General features: G+C 33.4%; 1 long non-coding RNA gene across 1 annotated transcript; it reads left to right on the forward strand.

The window, feature by feature from the left end:
- Window positions 1–11,318: 11,318 nt before the first annotated feature.
- On the forward strand, window positions 11,319–13,095 carry LOC116405959. The gene is made up of 3 exons (XR_004219042.1): window positions 11,319–11,582; window positions 11,678–11,801; window positions 12,675–13,095. It is a non-coding gene; the product is annotated as an uncharacterized LOC116405959 (long non-coding RNA).
- The last annotated feature ends 4,027 nt before the right edge of the window (window positions 13,096–17,122 follow it).

A 17,122-nucleotide genomic window follows, 5' to 3' on the forward strand; every position in this document is an offset into this window, starting at 1 on the left:
AGATATGCATGGATAATTCATGTTCGACTATTTGGAAAGAGGGATTTATGTAGCACGGGTATTATATTATGGTTTTGGAAGTGTCGAGATAAATTAAGGACTTTTTTAATCTTCTTCAAACAAACCTATACGAAGGCGAAGAATAATTTGTGCTTTATTTTAGTCGAATAAGAAGAAACATGAAGAGAATGCCCACGAGGAAAATGACCATGAGAAAAAAGTTGTGTATTCCTCCATCCATAACTGAGCTCTCTAATGTGTATTCCTCCCTCCATAACTGGCTTACTTTGGACTGTTTGGATAGAAAGAAACAATAGAATTTTTAAGGATAAATCAAGGTTTATTGTTAACTTGTGGGAAGACATATGTAACTTGATCGGAGTTTGGTCTAGGCGTCATTCATCTTGTAACCAATATGATGTTAATTACTACCAACTCTTAACTTTAAGCTTTGTTAGATTAGGTTGTTCGGGCTTCCCTCTAGCCTTCAACCTTGTAACTTTAACTCAATTTGAAAAACGTCAAGAATGTTTATATATTCAACATTCTTCAAAATTTTCAACGTCAAGTAATATGTACTTTTACTTGAGATTTAAAAACGTCAAGAAATATCTTAAAAATTCTTTATGTTTTAAAACGTCAAGAATTTTTATAAAAAGCCGGAGAAGAGTTATTTTTTAAATATCTTGATGTTTTTAGACGTCAAGTAAGATCGTTTTTCTTGACGTTTTAAAAACGTCAAGTGTTATTACTATTATATATATATATAATATATATATATAAAATAAAATATTGGGTTGAATCCTTCGAAGCCCTAGACTTGTCTCTACCGCATTCGAAAATGCCAAGTTCTCTCAGAGGATCTCTCACTTCTGCCGTGTTCACCGTCCGTCCGTCCGCGTTCACCACGCCCTCTCCGAAAATGCGTACTAGATCCTTCGCTTTCAGTCGTTCACCATCCACTGAGTACGAGATCCCTAAGACTTCCGCCATCTGCCATCTCTAATACTCTGAAATCGTCGTCCGTTGTCCCTCAAAGTTGTCGTCCTTCTCTACGAAAATGTCGTCCTTCTTTCGAGTCTTCATTCCCCTTTATGTCGTCCTTCTGTATTTAGAGGTTATACTTCATTCCCCTAAAACTTCCATTGGTTTCCATATTTCAAGAATTTGAAATTTTTATAGGATATTGCTAGTGGAAATTAAGTCAATTCTGTTTGCTCCCAACTACCTCCTGATTATGCTGTCTGGTTGGGAGAAATAAAGTCTTTGTCATATTTTAAGGTAGTGTATGTTAACCAACACTTAGTGCATTTTCGTGTTTATGAGCTTATTTTAGTTAATATGTTTTTGTAGGAAAAATATGATGTCAATATGGCATATTATACGATGAAATTGTAGTCGTTTAACACAAAATTTTGAGGTTCTTTTTCAACTAATTATGCTTTATCTAATATATTTTTCCAAATCTTAAAAAAGAACTTTTGATTTCATTGGAGTTTATCATTAGAGGCATTACTATATTGGCTGCCTCTCAGTGGGCTATAGGTTTTCCAATGGTCATTTGAGACTGATTGATAATAGCAAAAGTTAGAGCTTAAGAAGAAGGAGCGAAGAAAGTAGTGAAGACAAAAGAAGAAAGAAAGCTGAGTGAAAAACGAAAATTGACAAGGTAGAGATGTGACATGAAAATGATGATGAGAAGTGAAGGAGGCACGACACAATACTGGTACACAATGACAAAGCCTTGATAATTAAAAAAAGGATGGTGCCAAGAAAATTTAAATACAAAAAAATGAAGGTTCTTGCAAGTGTATTGAGTGAATGGGAGAAAGAATGGATAAAAAAGGTAGAAAGAGAGAAAGAGAAGTCAAGGTAGAGATACATAGCTTTGTATATAGAAATTTTATGTTTATACTCCATTATACGTTGTGGAGAATATAACATCCTTATATGTTTGATTCAATTTGAATGATGCAATTATTTATTTTTCTCCAATAATTCTACTTTTAGAAACTAAATTTTGAAAGCCTACTAATTTTGCAGAATTAATTCGAGACCCCACTTTTGCTCCCCTTCCTACCTACGGTTACTTTTTGCTTAAACTTTAAAAGTTGTTTGAAAATTTTTGCTGAAACTTGTAAAATTTGTTTGAAGTTCGTATATCTCTCACATATTGCAAGGTTTCTTAATTATTTTATTGAATTTCCTCTAGAAATGCATTCAAACATGAGTTGACATTATTGGAAAAGATTCGTCACCCTAATGTAGTTCAGTTTTTTGGTGTCGTTACCCAGAATTTGCCTATGATGATTGTTTCTGAATACCATCCGAAGGTATGGATATATTTTCTTACCCTTTATTTTATTCTAATGAAAATTATTTCATCATGTTTCATTCCAAGCATTTCATTACATATTTTGTTCATATATGATGAATGGTGATTAGTTTTTGTATCAACTTATTCCCTCTTTCATGTATATTTCATCTTCCAGGGTGATATATATCAATTTATTCCCTCTTCAATTGATTCTTGTTTTTACTCTTGGCTTATAGGTTGCTACATGATCGTATATTAGGAGCAAAATTGTGCAATTAGTTTATAGTTAGGGAGATTTCAATAGTAAAAAGCAAAGAGAGTAAATGGTAACAAAATCATATTGTTCACATGAAATGATAAAATAATCATTACACATTTACAAGAACAATAAATAAATTATGTGATTTTCGTGAGAAAAATGAAGAAGAAATAACTTCTAACAAAAGTGAATATAAATTAAAGGAGAATATAAAATTGTTGAAAATATTTATTTTCAATAATTTGGAAGTTCTTTGGCTATATAATGAAAGAGAGCCTTTCCAAGGTGTGATGCCTGGCGTCAAACAATGACGCGCTTAGCACAGATACGGAACCGGACACCATCTTCTTGGTGTTTGTCTGTGCAAAAGCCTCGAGTGGCTATGGTCTTCTTCTTCTCTGTGAGGGAAATGGTTGAAGTTGCTAGACTATTTCAATTACTATGTGAGAGGTGGCTGAATTTTATTGGACCTCTCTTCTTGGGCTTACTTTTTACAATTGTTTAACAATCTCTCTCCGAATATACCTTCGTCCCCTTAGCTGCTTTCCACTTTGGTAAAATCGCCAAAGCTTTATGTGTACATTGCAAGAGACAGAGGAGCAAGGCAAAATAAGGTTATTGGAACAAGGCGAAAGTTATCATTGCTAGCTGCAACTTTCCTCATTCTTCTCACCCTCCTTCAAACCATATTGTCTGCTATGTATGCATTTCCTAGCTAGCCTTCCCCGGCATATTCTATTTTAGCTTTTTTCCTCTCCAGTTTCTGTTATGTATTTTTACTGAATATTGATCTCCTTTTTGCTATCAAGATAGTATACCATACATGCATGTGTAGGACTTTAATTTTATCCCTTATATTTTATAATTTGTCTTACTACTGTTATTGACTGATATACCAATATACATGTGTAAAGTATTGATCATATAATTAATATTAAATTTATTACATTCACTCATCAATTTAAGTTTTTTAGTCAATGTATGTTCATGATGTACCATGGTCATATCATAATAGAATAGATCCAAGATTATATATGTTCAAACCAACTGGTGATTTAATTATCAAAGATATTATGATTTTGTCCAGTTTTTTTTCAGTCACTACTAGAAAAATGGATTTTAATCAAGACATTGTGTCGTTGAAAATAAAAGAAAAAAGAGGTGGGATGAGGTACATTGTGTTGTTGAAAATAAAAATATGGATTATTTCTTAAAACAATTCTATTGATACAATTTAATTTATTTCAACACAATTTTTGCGTCATTAATTAACGACAATTTTTTTGTCATTAAAAACATTTTCAAATGAAAAAACCTCAAATTTCAAAATTTTATAATTTCCCTCTCTCACGCAATTACAACAAAGTAAAAACCTCAAATTTTCTCTTAAGCAAAAACGATGTCGTCGAATGAAGTCTTAATGCAATTTTTTTCACTCTACCAAAAATGCAAAAAAATTCTCGTCGAACGAAGTGGGCTACCGAGTCGTTATGAAGAACCCTTGCCTTCCAATTTTTTGCCACTTGCCGTCGTCGATTCCACACTCCAACCACTGTTGTCGTTGCTGCCACAACAAGCCTTCGCCGTCGAACCCACCAATCTAGCCACTTTCGTCGAATAAATTTATTTAGAAATATAAGTTTTAATGACACTTGAAATCAAGAAAAAGGGATATGAGGGAATAAAATGTGTCGTTAAAAATAAAAATACAAAATTTTTCGTGACACAAATTGAGTTTTCATCCCACATCGTCGTTGTCTTTCTCTTTCGCAAATGCTCTCTGGCGACGTTCCCCCTCTCTATCAATTACTCTTCACGACTTTTCCTCTCTCTCAAAATTAAGCTCTCCGCCCACCGTTTGAAGGAACTCACCAAATTTGCAAGTAATTGAAGAATTTGTGTCCATGAGATCGATTAAGTCCATTTATGAGTTAGTTTGATTAGATTATGTCACATATACATGTATTACAATTAAGGGACACTTGCGAAAATGGCAAAATAAGTTATAATAATTAAGTCCATCGAACACATACTTTATTATTTGAGAAAGTGACAAGAACAAAGACCAGCTCACACATCAAGAGGTAAAATGTCACAAATGCCCTCGTTATTGATGTACATTTGATACACCTTATACACGTTTGATACACCTAATACCCCTTGATACACTTGATACTTCTTGCTGATACACTTGATACATTTGATAGTTATAATTCATGCACTCGGTATTCATTGATACACTCGATACTTTTTGATACACACCTGAAACATCTTCATACACATAATACTTCTCGTTACACTTGATTCTTCTTGATACACTTGATACCCCTGAGGCCTTGATACACTTGATTAGTTTGATACACTTAAAGACTTCACTTATAAGTTTGATACGCTTGATACACCACTAATAAACTTCTTATACTTCATTGGTACACTTAACAAATTTGATATGTTTGATGTACATGCACTACAAGAAATTTACCCTTTCTCGATGACAAATATCGTCAGTAAATCTTCAAAAACTCATCGACTTTTCTTTTGCCAACGAAATTAAGCTGTCAACACACACCGTCACGTAGGTCTGTCCGAAGATCCTCTATCGATGGCAAAAAATAAACTGTCAGCAAAAATAGGAACTATCAATGAAATTGAACCATCAGTGTGCGTGTGTGTGCGCTTGCGTGTGCGCATGTCCACATGTGCTTGGGTGTGTGTATGCGCACATACATGTGTACGTGAGTAGGTGTGTGCGTGTTTGCATGTGCATTTGTGTGCGTGCAGTTTGGTGTACGTGTGCATGTGCGTGTTTGCATGTGCATTTGTGTGCGTGCAGTTTGGTGTACGTGTGCATGTGTGCGTTTGTGTGTGTGTGCCTACGTTTGTGTGTGTGTGCGTGTGTACACCCGTGTGTGTGTGCGTGCATGGGTGCACGCGTGTGCAAGTGTATGTATGTGTGTGCGCGTGTGATTGTGTGTGAATAAGTTGATATTTTTTAATGTTGAGTTTCTCTCAATTTTAAAACAATAATTTAATTATCTTGATATTCAAGCCATTAATATTATTGTGAGATAAAGAGAGTGAATAAGTTGATACTTTTAAATTTTGAAATTCAATTAAAGTTATTTTGATACAAAATCTATTGTTGAGATTATCAAATTCTGAAAAATAATAATTTTGTTATGTAGAAATTCAATTTGGTTATTTTGAAATTCAAATTCAATTAGGTTATTTTGAAATTAGTAAGATTAAATAAAGTTAAAGTCTTGAATCCATTAGTTGAGTCCCGAGATATTAAGAAAAAAGTATGATACGAGTTGATGTATCTTTTTCAGGTAAAAAATAATTAAAAGCTGATAAATGCATAATATAAATTAATTACAACATAGAAACAAAATAATTTTAGTTGGAGAATGTGGATATTTTGGTATTTTATAAAATATTATGCACGTGCAAAAAATGTTATTTGCTAAAATTAAAAAAAAATAGTTTTGCCTTTTTTCAAAATGACCCATAAAAATGTTGCTATATCTCTTATGACAGAGTGTATATCTACTGGTTCATATTCGACCTGTTTGTTGCTAATATAATTGGATAAAATCGCATTATATTGAAATAATTACACGAATGACACTTTTAAGCCAATATTGATAGAAATTATAGTTCATTTAATGTTATTAAGTCAAATGAACATTGTTTAAAAGTCCTTCTAAACACAATTAATGTAGTTGTTTTTTAATTTTAACTCATTTATACATCTTTATGCATGCATGTGCGTGTGTACGTGTGCGCGTGTAGGTAGGTGTGCATTTGTGTATGTGCGTGCGTTCGTGCGAGTGTCGTGTGCATGTGTGTGTGGGTGTGTGCATGTTTGTATGTGTTTGTGCGTGCGTGTGTGCTTGGGTGTGTGGGTGTGCTCGCGCGTGCGTGTTTGTGCACGTGTGCGTATGTGTTTACGTGTGTGCGTATGTGTCTACGCGTGTGTGCGTTTGTGCAAGTGTGTGTGCTTGTGCGCGTGTGGATAGGTGTGTGTGTGCATGCGTGCGCGTGTGCATGTGTGTGTGCGTGCGTTCGTGCGTCTGTGGGTGTCTATGTGTAGGTGTGCGTGTGCATGTGTACGTGTGTGCACAATGCTTCTGTGCTTGTGTGCGAACAAGTTAATATTTTTTAATGTTAAGTTTCTTCCAATTTTAAAATAATAATTTAATTATCATGATATTCAAGGCATTAATGTTATTTTGAGATAAAGATAGTGAACAGGTTGATATTTTTTAATTTTGAAATTCAATTAAGGTTATTTTAATACAAAATCTATCGTTGAGACTCTCAAATTCCGAAAAAATAATAATTTTGTTATTTTGAAATTCATTTTGTTATTTTGAAATTCAAATTTAATTAGGTTATTTTGAAATTATTATGATTGAATAAAGTTATTAATATGTTGAATTAATTAGTTGAGTCTCAAGATATTAAGAAAAATATTATGATATGAGCTGATATATCTATTTCAAGTAAATGATAATTAAAAGTTGATAAATGCATAACATAAATTAATTACAATGTAGAAGCGAAATAATTACAGTTGAAGAATGTTGATATTTTGGTATTTTATAAAATACATGCACGTGCAAAAAATGCTAGTTGCTAAAATTCAAAGGAAAAAGTAGTTTTGTCATTTTTCAAAATGACCCCTAAAAACGTTGTTATGTCTCTTATGACAAAGAGTGTGCATCTACTGGTACATATTCGACTTGTTTTTTGTTCGTAAAATTGGATAAGACCGCATTATATTAAAATAATTACACGAATGACACTTTTAAACCAATATTGATAGAAATTATAATTTAACTAACGTTATTAAGTCAAATGAACATGGTTTAAAAGTCTTTCTAAACACAATTATTGTAGTTATTTTTTAATTTTAATTCATTTATACATCTTTGTGCATATGTGCGTGTGTGCGTGCGTGTGCGCGACTGCGTATGCACGTGTCCACGTGTGCGTGGGTGTGTGTGTCTACGTGTGCGTGGGTGTCAGTGTCCACATGTGCTCGTTTGTGCGTGTGCGTGTGGGTGTGTGTGCGTATACGCGCGCGTGCATGTGTACGTGAGTAGGCGTGTGCGCTTTTTGTGTTTTTCTTCCAAGTTTAAAATAATAATTTAATTATCTTGATATTCAAGTCATTAAAATTATTTTGAGATAAGGTTATTTTAATATAAAATCTATCGTTGAGATTCTCAAATTCTAAAAAATAATAATTTTGTACTTTTGAAATTCAATTTGGTTATTTTGAAATTCAAATTCAATTAGGTTATTTTGAAATTAGTAAGATTGAATAATGTTATTAAAATGTTGAATCAATTAGTTGAGTCCCGAGATTTTAAGAGAAAAGTTATGATATGAGTTGATGTATCTATTTCAAGTAAAAATTAATTAAAAGTTGATTAATACATAACATAAATTAATTATAACGTAAAAACAAAATAATTATAGTTGGAGAAGGTGAATATTTTGGTATTTTATAAAATACCATGCACGTGCAAAAAATGTTGTTTGCTAAAATTGAAAAGAAAAAGTAATTTTGTTTTGCCATTTTTCAAATTGACCCTAAAAACGTTGGATTTTTTATTCCCTTGGGCTTTCTTGTTCAATATTTAGTCAAATTGCAGTATACATAAAATTTGTTTGTTACGTCACAAGATTTCATTCACTATTTGTGTGTATTATTTTATATTTTATACAGGAGACTCCGTTTGAGTGTTGAGCTAGTAATGGGAGGGACTACCGTTGACCCCAAAATTACAAGGTTTCATGTTGCTTACTGGATCATTAATGATTCGTCTCTATCTTTGGCTCATCGAGTGGTGGAGTTGGAACCCCTGAAAGTGTAGATTTAGACTCTCTACCGTTGTCAAGAGCTGTTAAGTATGCAAAAATGGCCTTGAGAAATCCTATAAACTCTCTGAACAGGAGACATTCTAGTGTAAGATGAAATGCTCAAGTCCTTGAAGAAATTGAGGACACAACTCCAATTCCTAGCATGCTTTCTCCCTAAGACTATGCTGGTCCTAGCCGGGAGTGGCATTTACATCCCAGAAAGACACACATGTATCACCTCGTGTTGGCACTTCCATTGCAATGCACAACTCTGACATATATAGTGCTGACATTTCCTTCCTTAAGCTTGAAAAAAGTGATTTGATGTCCATAAAAAATTAACTGAGCAGTTAGATATTTTCTAATACGTATCTCACGTAATTTGATGCTCATTGATACTGCATTACTGTGTCAGGAACGTGTTGATGTAAAATCTTTCAGCTTTGATGGATCTTATTACAAGCTTTCAACTCTTCTTAGCACGACTTCTGACAGAACAAAGGTTTGATATATCTTTACACGATCGCATATCACATATGAACGATCGCATATCCCATTTGAAATATCGATCACCCTTCGTAAAACAACCGTTTAGATATTCTACACGATTGTTTGCTTAAGGATACACGATCATTTTGTAACTATTTTTTTTATATCCTTTTTCTTTCTATACTAGAATCAGAATCAATTGTTTGATGATATTAACAACATGTATGATGATCTTCGTGATGATTCTAGTCATCACAATCTGGACAAGAATGATGACCATCAAAATAACAAACATGTGATCATCCATGAGAATCCATCTGTTCAAGAATCTACTGTAGAGACTCAACCGTTAGTGTTTAATTCATTAGTTACTGCTTTATATTGTTTAAAATTGCTTAGATTATAAATAAACAACAATAATTTTTTTTTCTTTTCTGTGTAGGGAACAAAAATGAACAACGCCTCAACATCAAGAGCAGTCAGGCAGTGATATTAGCATAGATGGCAGAGATGCACATTTGATATTAACTATAAGTAATATAGCAGAAAATATGGAAGGTCATACTCAAACAGAAAAGGGACTGCTAGAAATGATTGAAAATCTTTCGTTGGTAAGCCAACCACTTCCACTTTGTGAGATGCTACCGTTAACTACTGTCAAAGGTCTTGCATTAGTTTAATTGGTATGTGTGCCCTAAAGGGATAAAAGCTCTTGGCAGTGAAAGACTTTACAAAACCATTCATCAATTTTAATTTGAAAATTCCAAAATACCAGTACATTGACAATATTTAGAATCAAAGTTCTAAATAAAGAACTAAATATGCTTTTAAATTAAAAGATACATAGAACTTACTCTTGTTGACGTCTCTGAATCTATAATCCACCGAATTGGGGACACCACCCGTTGGAGACCTTCCTATCTTCGAATACTAAATGTTAAATAATAATAATATAAATAATAAGAATTAATGTTATTATTAATTTAAAATATCAATTCTTTATTGATTCACGTGCAACCCCATCTCTTTCTCCTTCACTCTTCCTCTTCCCCGTGCCCACCGCCGCCTGCCTCCCTTAGCCATTTTATATTACTCTTGGACGTCAGCCGGCCACGCCGTCACCGATCGCTTCGTCTCCATTGAAGCCAAAACACCGTTCGTCGTGAGTTCGAACTCTCGGCATCGCGTCTCACCTCTGTTTTCCAGCCAAGCTGTGATTCATTCGCGCGTAGCTCCTTCGACGTTCGCGCCACCACATTATGCTTCAGGTGACGAGGAACGTTACCGATTGACCTATCATCTCACGGCGTTGTTACTTAGTTGAAGCAGTCGTCGAGCAGACCTGAGCCCGTCGCGTCTGTCGAAGTGCCGTCGCGCGGCTCTTCACCTCCAGCCATGGGTTGTAAGCTGAAGTTTGTTTTTCGTTTGTTGATTAGATCTGATCTATTACACGCGTCGATTCTAGTTATTCGAAGTTGTTGCCCCCATTTTACTCTAATTTTTGGGATTTTTGTGGTAAGTTGTATTGGTGAGTGTGGTGGTTTTACATTGTAATTATCCTTGGGTTGTAGTTTTGGATAATTAGTTAAATTGTTAATTGATTCTTGAAGTTAGCGTTTGAGTTCTTTGGATTCACAACTAAATTGTAGATTTGTTGGAGTTCGATTCGCCAATACTTTGATAAGCTAGAATTTACATTGAGGAAATTAAATGAAAGAAAGTATTGTGAAAGTAATTGAGTTCCATATTCTTAGTATTAGGTTTCCTTCGTTTGAGAAATTTGAGTAACATTAAAGTAAGGGGTTTCTATTACTGGACTCTTTGAAAGTTTTGAAATGTGTTGACTGTTTGGATCTCTGGACTTAGTATGGTTTACTAATATATGTAGAAGTAGATATGATGACAAATGTATTGTAACGCCCCAAACTCGAAGGTAATTTATTTTAAGAAAATTATTCAATTTGTACAAGATTTATTTTTTGAAGAAAATATGTTGAAGGGGAAAAAGAAGATTTGAAAATGTGATAATATAATTATATATATATTTATTTATATTTTAGTTTTATTATTTAATTTAAATAAAAGAAAAGAAGAAAAATTTTCCTTTCTTCTTCCTCCCGCGCGCAACCCCCTTTCCCCTTCATTTTCTTTTTCTATTTTCTCCTTCACCGTGCCCTACCTCCAGCCGCACCCTCCAACCGACCACCATCGCTCTCCTCCTTCTTTTCTTCTCCGATCCACGGCCGCCGCCCCTATTCTTCTTCCATTTCTCTTTCTTTTCTACCATACCCAGCCGCCGCTGCAACCGTCGGTCGCGCATCTCTGTTCGCGAAGCAAGCCGTACGCGTCGCCTTGCAGTTGTCGTCCAGATCTGCGTCGCCGTGCCCGTCCTAATCGCCTCTGTCTCCGTCGAAGCCAAGCCCAGCCGCCGCCCATTCCTTTCCTCTCCGTTCGTGAAGCCCGGTCGCCGCGTCAGATCGTCGATCGATTTTGAGGCAGCGCGCACGTCTCCTTCCAGCGCGCGTTTCCTCTTCTTCCAGCAGCGTGTTCTTCTTCCAGCCGCAATTCACAACCGACGTACACTCTAATCTGTTTGTACGATCTTTGTTGTTAGGTTCGATCGTCGCTGCCGCCGTTTTTGTTGTGAGTTCTCTTATAAGTAAAATTGATAGTTTCTGTTTGATGGATTGTTAAGATAAAATATCAAATGAAACGTTTGGTTAATACTGTTCTTGAAGGTGTTGGAAGTGACATTGGGTCCCTCGTGTTCATAACCGAAATTGTGAATTTTGGAGTTTGGCTCGCCAATACTTCGTATCTTTCGTGGGATATAGTTTGTTTAAGAAATTGAGCAACCTTGAGGTAAGGGATTTTCTACTGGACTCAACAACAAAATTAAGATATAATGACTAATTAAGATGTATTGACTGTATGGACCGTATTATATTATTTGAACTGAGTAGAGATGACTGTTATGATGTATGTTTGGACATTGACTTAAAGTTTAATGTTTGCTGTGTTTGACTGGGAGAAATTAATACATATATGTGCATGGGTTGATGTGGACTGTGGTTGAGTATATGTTGTGACTGTCTGGTTATGTATGTGTACAAGGATAAGGATGTGGAAACGACTGAATCTCGTAGATGTTGCTTATATAAAGTGTGGATTTGATTAGTAGATTGATTGTTGTCTAGACTGAATGTATAATATCTACTGTTATGTTGTGTGCTTGTGAACGGAAGAAACGTCGTGGTTGTGCCCTTGGTGACTGAGGAGGAGGTTATGATTGTTTAGCTTGTTAACTGATGTAATGATATGCTTTTTACTGACCTTGGGCTAAATTAGAGTAAGACGACTGGTTGAGGTTAAATAAGGAGTTTACGTGATGAGAATGTTTAACTGATTTGTGAATGACTGTTAAGATGTTTAGAATGGACTGAGGGGAAAAATTGTTAGCTTTTATTGGGATGTGTGCCTTGTAGGTGTCCCACGGGATCACCAATTATTCTGCACCTTCGGAGCATTAGACTGATATGTGTTTCTGCAGAACACTAGACTGAAATGTACGTCCCTTGGGCGTTAGACTGAAATGTGCATCCTACGGGATCACAAGACTGCGACTGTACAGGGTGTCCCAATAGAATGTTAACAATTTATTTTCCCCTGACGGGACTAGTAGAGGGTCTCTTACTGGGTATTTTTATACTCACCCTCCTTATGTTTAATTTTCAGGCAAAGGTAATAAAGACGGCAAACCGGCGAGGGGCAGGAAGGAAGCGTGATTGCCATAGGGGTTATTTTAAATTGCTTATGCTAAATGTTTTGTTTCACGTGTTTTGTTTTAGTACTTGAGATTGTTTAGAAAATTTTATAGTTGAACTGTATTCACGAATTAGTAAATTTTTCTTGAAAGTGTTGGTTATTTTAAACAGGGCCCAGATATAAATTTTTGTTTTCTTGAGACTTTGAAATTGTTTGAGATTGAGATTTTGAGTAAACTCAGGTCTTTATTTGAAATTAATGACTTCGACTTACCTAGAAAAGTTGGGTCGTTACATGTATATTATGCCAGACTGGTATAGAAGTAGATACGATGGATAATGTATTTGTAAACTGAGAAAGGTGTTATGTATATATATATATCTTGACTGTCTGGTGTGTTGTTATAGTATCAACTGATTTTGTGATAGATTGAATAGATTGAACGTAAGTGTGTTAAGTTGGATTGATGATATGATGGAGTAGTTTGACTATACTAGGAATGGATTGATTAAATGTTTATAACGGACTAAGGGAAAATTGTTAGCTTTGTCGATTGGGTAGTGTGCCTTGCAGGTGTCCTACGGGATCACCACCTGTTGTGCATTCTTCGAGAGCACTAGAATGACATGTGCATTCTTCGAGAGCAATAGACTGACATGTGCATTCTTCGAAAGCACTAGACTTACATGTGCTTTCTGAAGAGCACTAGACTAATATTTGTGTCCTTTAGGGCATTGGACTGATTATGTGTATTTCTACATGATCACAAGACTTTTAAAGTGCAGGGCACCTCCAATAGGAAGTTAACAATTTTATTTTTCTTCTAACAGGATCAGTAGTGGGTCTCTTACTGGGTATGTTTATACTCACCCTTTTATGTTTAATCTTTTTCCGCGAAACTGCCATAGGGAAATGTCCTTCAAATTGCTTATACTTTATATTTTTTTTATTTTGGTTTTCTTTAGTAATTGAGACTGTTTTGGGTTTCATGATTGAACGATTTTATGTTCTTGAACTTTCTTTATTATCGATACTTTTACACTTTCAAAATTTTATTTGAAATAGAGCCCGAATAAAAACTCTTTAATGTTGTTAAAAAATATATTTTTTTAAATTATAAAGTCTTATGGTTAAAGGACGAATCTAGTCTTAAAGTAATAACTTCAGCTTAATTCGAAAAATTAGGTCGTTACAATCTATTTTGCAGAAAAGAAAATCATCGATTTTATTTTGGTTAAGAAAAGCTGTTTTTCTTCTACATATTTATAACTCTCTTTCTTTCATTGAGTAGGAGACGGGTAGGAGAAAATCATAGGATTCTATTAACTTAAAAAATATTAAATTAATAGAAGTTTCAAATCAACTAACTAATTAACCATTAATCAATTAGTTAATAATTAATTAAATCATATTTAATTAATATTTCATTTAAATCTTATTGAATGAATATCTCTCCAATACCTTATAGTTTTATATTAATTTAATTAAATCAAATTTAATTAAATAATATTAAACTAAACTATTAATTAATTAATAACTAAATTAAATATTTTATATTTAACTTAAGTTAAATTTGAATCATATTCAAATATAACTTTATCTCATAATTAATAATTTTAATATCAAACAAATCCACATTAAATTAATATTTGAACTCATTCAAATATTTTATCTCTCATAAATTAATTTTGAACTTTATCTAAAATTAAATTTATATAATAAAGTTTCATTAACATATAAACTTTATATTATAATGTATCACTATATATTATACTAATTATACTAATTTCCAAGGTAAATTTGAATATTTCAAATTAGAACCAATATAAATAAATCACATTATCATTTTGTATCATCCATTACTTTCTATTCAGTCATACTAATTGGATCAACCTAATACATAAAACAAATATAGAAAAATTAAAAAAAAAAAGCATGCACAAATAGAGACAAATAGACATTGATAGTTATCTATCTCTATCTATCTGAAACAAGCACACATAAATTGTTATATTTCTCTATCGGATGGACAAAAATAGCAGTCTATTTATATCTACCTGAGATACAAACATTCAAAGAAAAAAAAAAACCTTACCAATAAAATTCTTGACTTTTCATGTTATTCTAAATGCAACACGTTCTCAGCCCAAGAAGTCAAACAACTCTTCATTGTAAAAGTAGCTTTACTTCTTTCATCAAACCACTTTTGCAATACATCTCTAATTGAACTAAGCATGGTAGCTACAGGTAGTTCTCTAAGAAGAAGAAGACCTTCTAAAAAAAATCAACAGTTACATGAGCAACTAATGGATGTATATTAGTTGCATCTTTAGCAAAAGATAAATACCAAGCCACATCATTGTCTTTCTTTACTGGCACCACAGTTGGACCTTGCTTTTACCAAAATCAAGTAAAACAGATAATTCTACTTATCCATCCAATTGAATCTGTTCACATATTAAATCAATTAGAGAATTAAAGCTGACTCGGACATCTACCAAAATTTCAGCAACTAAGTAATTCTCATAAATATTACATCCATTCCATTGACCTCCATAAAAAAACAACAATAGGAAAAGACATTATAATCTGTAAAAAAAATAAATAAAATAAAATTAAGTATTTAATTGTGATAGAAAGAAATAGATAGACATAGATATACATTTATTACTGAATAAAAGAATAAAATGTACAAAATGATAATACTAAACACAATGCAAGAATAAGTAAACGATCGTGCAATGAAATAATATACATTAAACGATCCTATTAACCGTGATAAACGACCATTTAACAACGGTAAATGATAATATTGATTAAAATAAATTATCGTGTTGACATGGGTACACGATCATATGATATTGGTGATCGTATTGAATAGTGTAAACAATCGTCTTGTTATCGGTACACGATCGTGTTAATATTTGTAACTGATTCTATTGATAGTGGTAACTGATCGTGTAATTCCATGTAAACTATCATCAAAAACTTTAAACTATCGATCTTTATAATGAAGTACATAATTCTTACATTAATACTTAAAATTTGTTGTAACGACCCAACTTTTCTAACTAAGTTGAAGTCATTAATTTTGACAAAGAGACCTTGATTGACACAAAATATAGTAAAATTCACTTGAAATCATACGATCAAAGAAAACAAACTTAAGTTCGGGTCTTGTTTCAAATAACCAAAACTTTAAAAGTACTATTTACAAAACAACAGTTCGTAAACTCAGTTCCATCACAAAAATTTTAAACAACCTCATGTACAAAGGAAAAACAAGAAACATAAAGCGGAAGCATTTGAAGGACATTCCCTTATGGCAATCACGTCTCCTTCTTGTCCCTCGTCGGTCTACCTCCTTTGTTACCTTTGCCTGAAATAGTTAAACATGAAAGGATGAGTATAAACATACCCAATAAGAGACTCGCTATTGGTCCCATTAGGGGAAAAAGAAACTGTTAACTTCCTATTGGGGTACCCTGCACAGTCACAGTCTTGTGATCCCGTAGGATACACATAATCAGTCTAACGCCTCAAAGGACGCATAAATCAGTCTAGTGTTCCGCAGAAACACATATCAGTATAATGCTCCAAGGATGCACATATCAGTCTAGTGCTATCGAAGGATGCACATATCAGGTGGTGATCCCGTAGGACACCTGCAAGGTAACTACCCAATAGAAATCTAACAATTTTCCCTCAATCCATTCTAAACATCTTAACACTCATTCATAGTACAGTCCAGCTACTTCAACATATAATCCTTTCACTTAACACCCTAATAGTCAACCTATCTCACTTTAGCCCAATGTTCGCCAGTAACATATCAATACATCAGTCAATCAAACTATATAGTCATTTCCTTTTCAAAGTGAATTGCAAAGAAATTTTCTCAAATTGAAAAGAAAGGAGAAATATACAAAGTCAGCCACCGCTTCTTCTCCCTTCAGTTTGCAATTTTCGTCTCCCTCTCTTCTATTATTAAAATAAATAAATAAAATATCACAACTCGACTTAACACAAACTATTTACTCCAACTTTTTAAACTACAAATTTAGTTTCTCAACTTTTAAACTATTTTAAACTTACAAATCTACTTTATTCATTTCTTCAGATTTATATCTAACAAATAAAAAAAAATCAAAATTTATAGACACTTAAAACATAAAATTGAAAGACCTATTAAACAATTGAAAGGTTTAAGAGGTAACTAGACAAACTTTAAAAGTTCTAAGGGAAAGAATCTTTTGTTTAACTATTACAGTAATTAATTTTGAAAATATGTTATTTTAGTAAGTTCAAGATCAAAGACAAGCTAAACAATAAAATGTTGCGACAAGAAAACAATCTAATCATAATTAGAAACATGGATGTATGTATTTGTACACCAAATCACAAAAAAATAACTCCAG

This window comes from Cucumis sativus, unplaced genomic scaffold (genome assembly GCF_000004075.3).
Source record: "Cucumis sativus cultivar 9930 unplaced genomic scaffold, Cucumber_9930_V3 scaffold52, whole genome shotgun sequence".
Classification (NCBI taxonomy): Eukaryota; Viridiplantae; Streptophyta; class Magnoliopsida; order Cucurbitales; family Cucurbitaceae; genus Cucumis; species Cucumis sativus.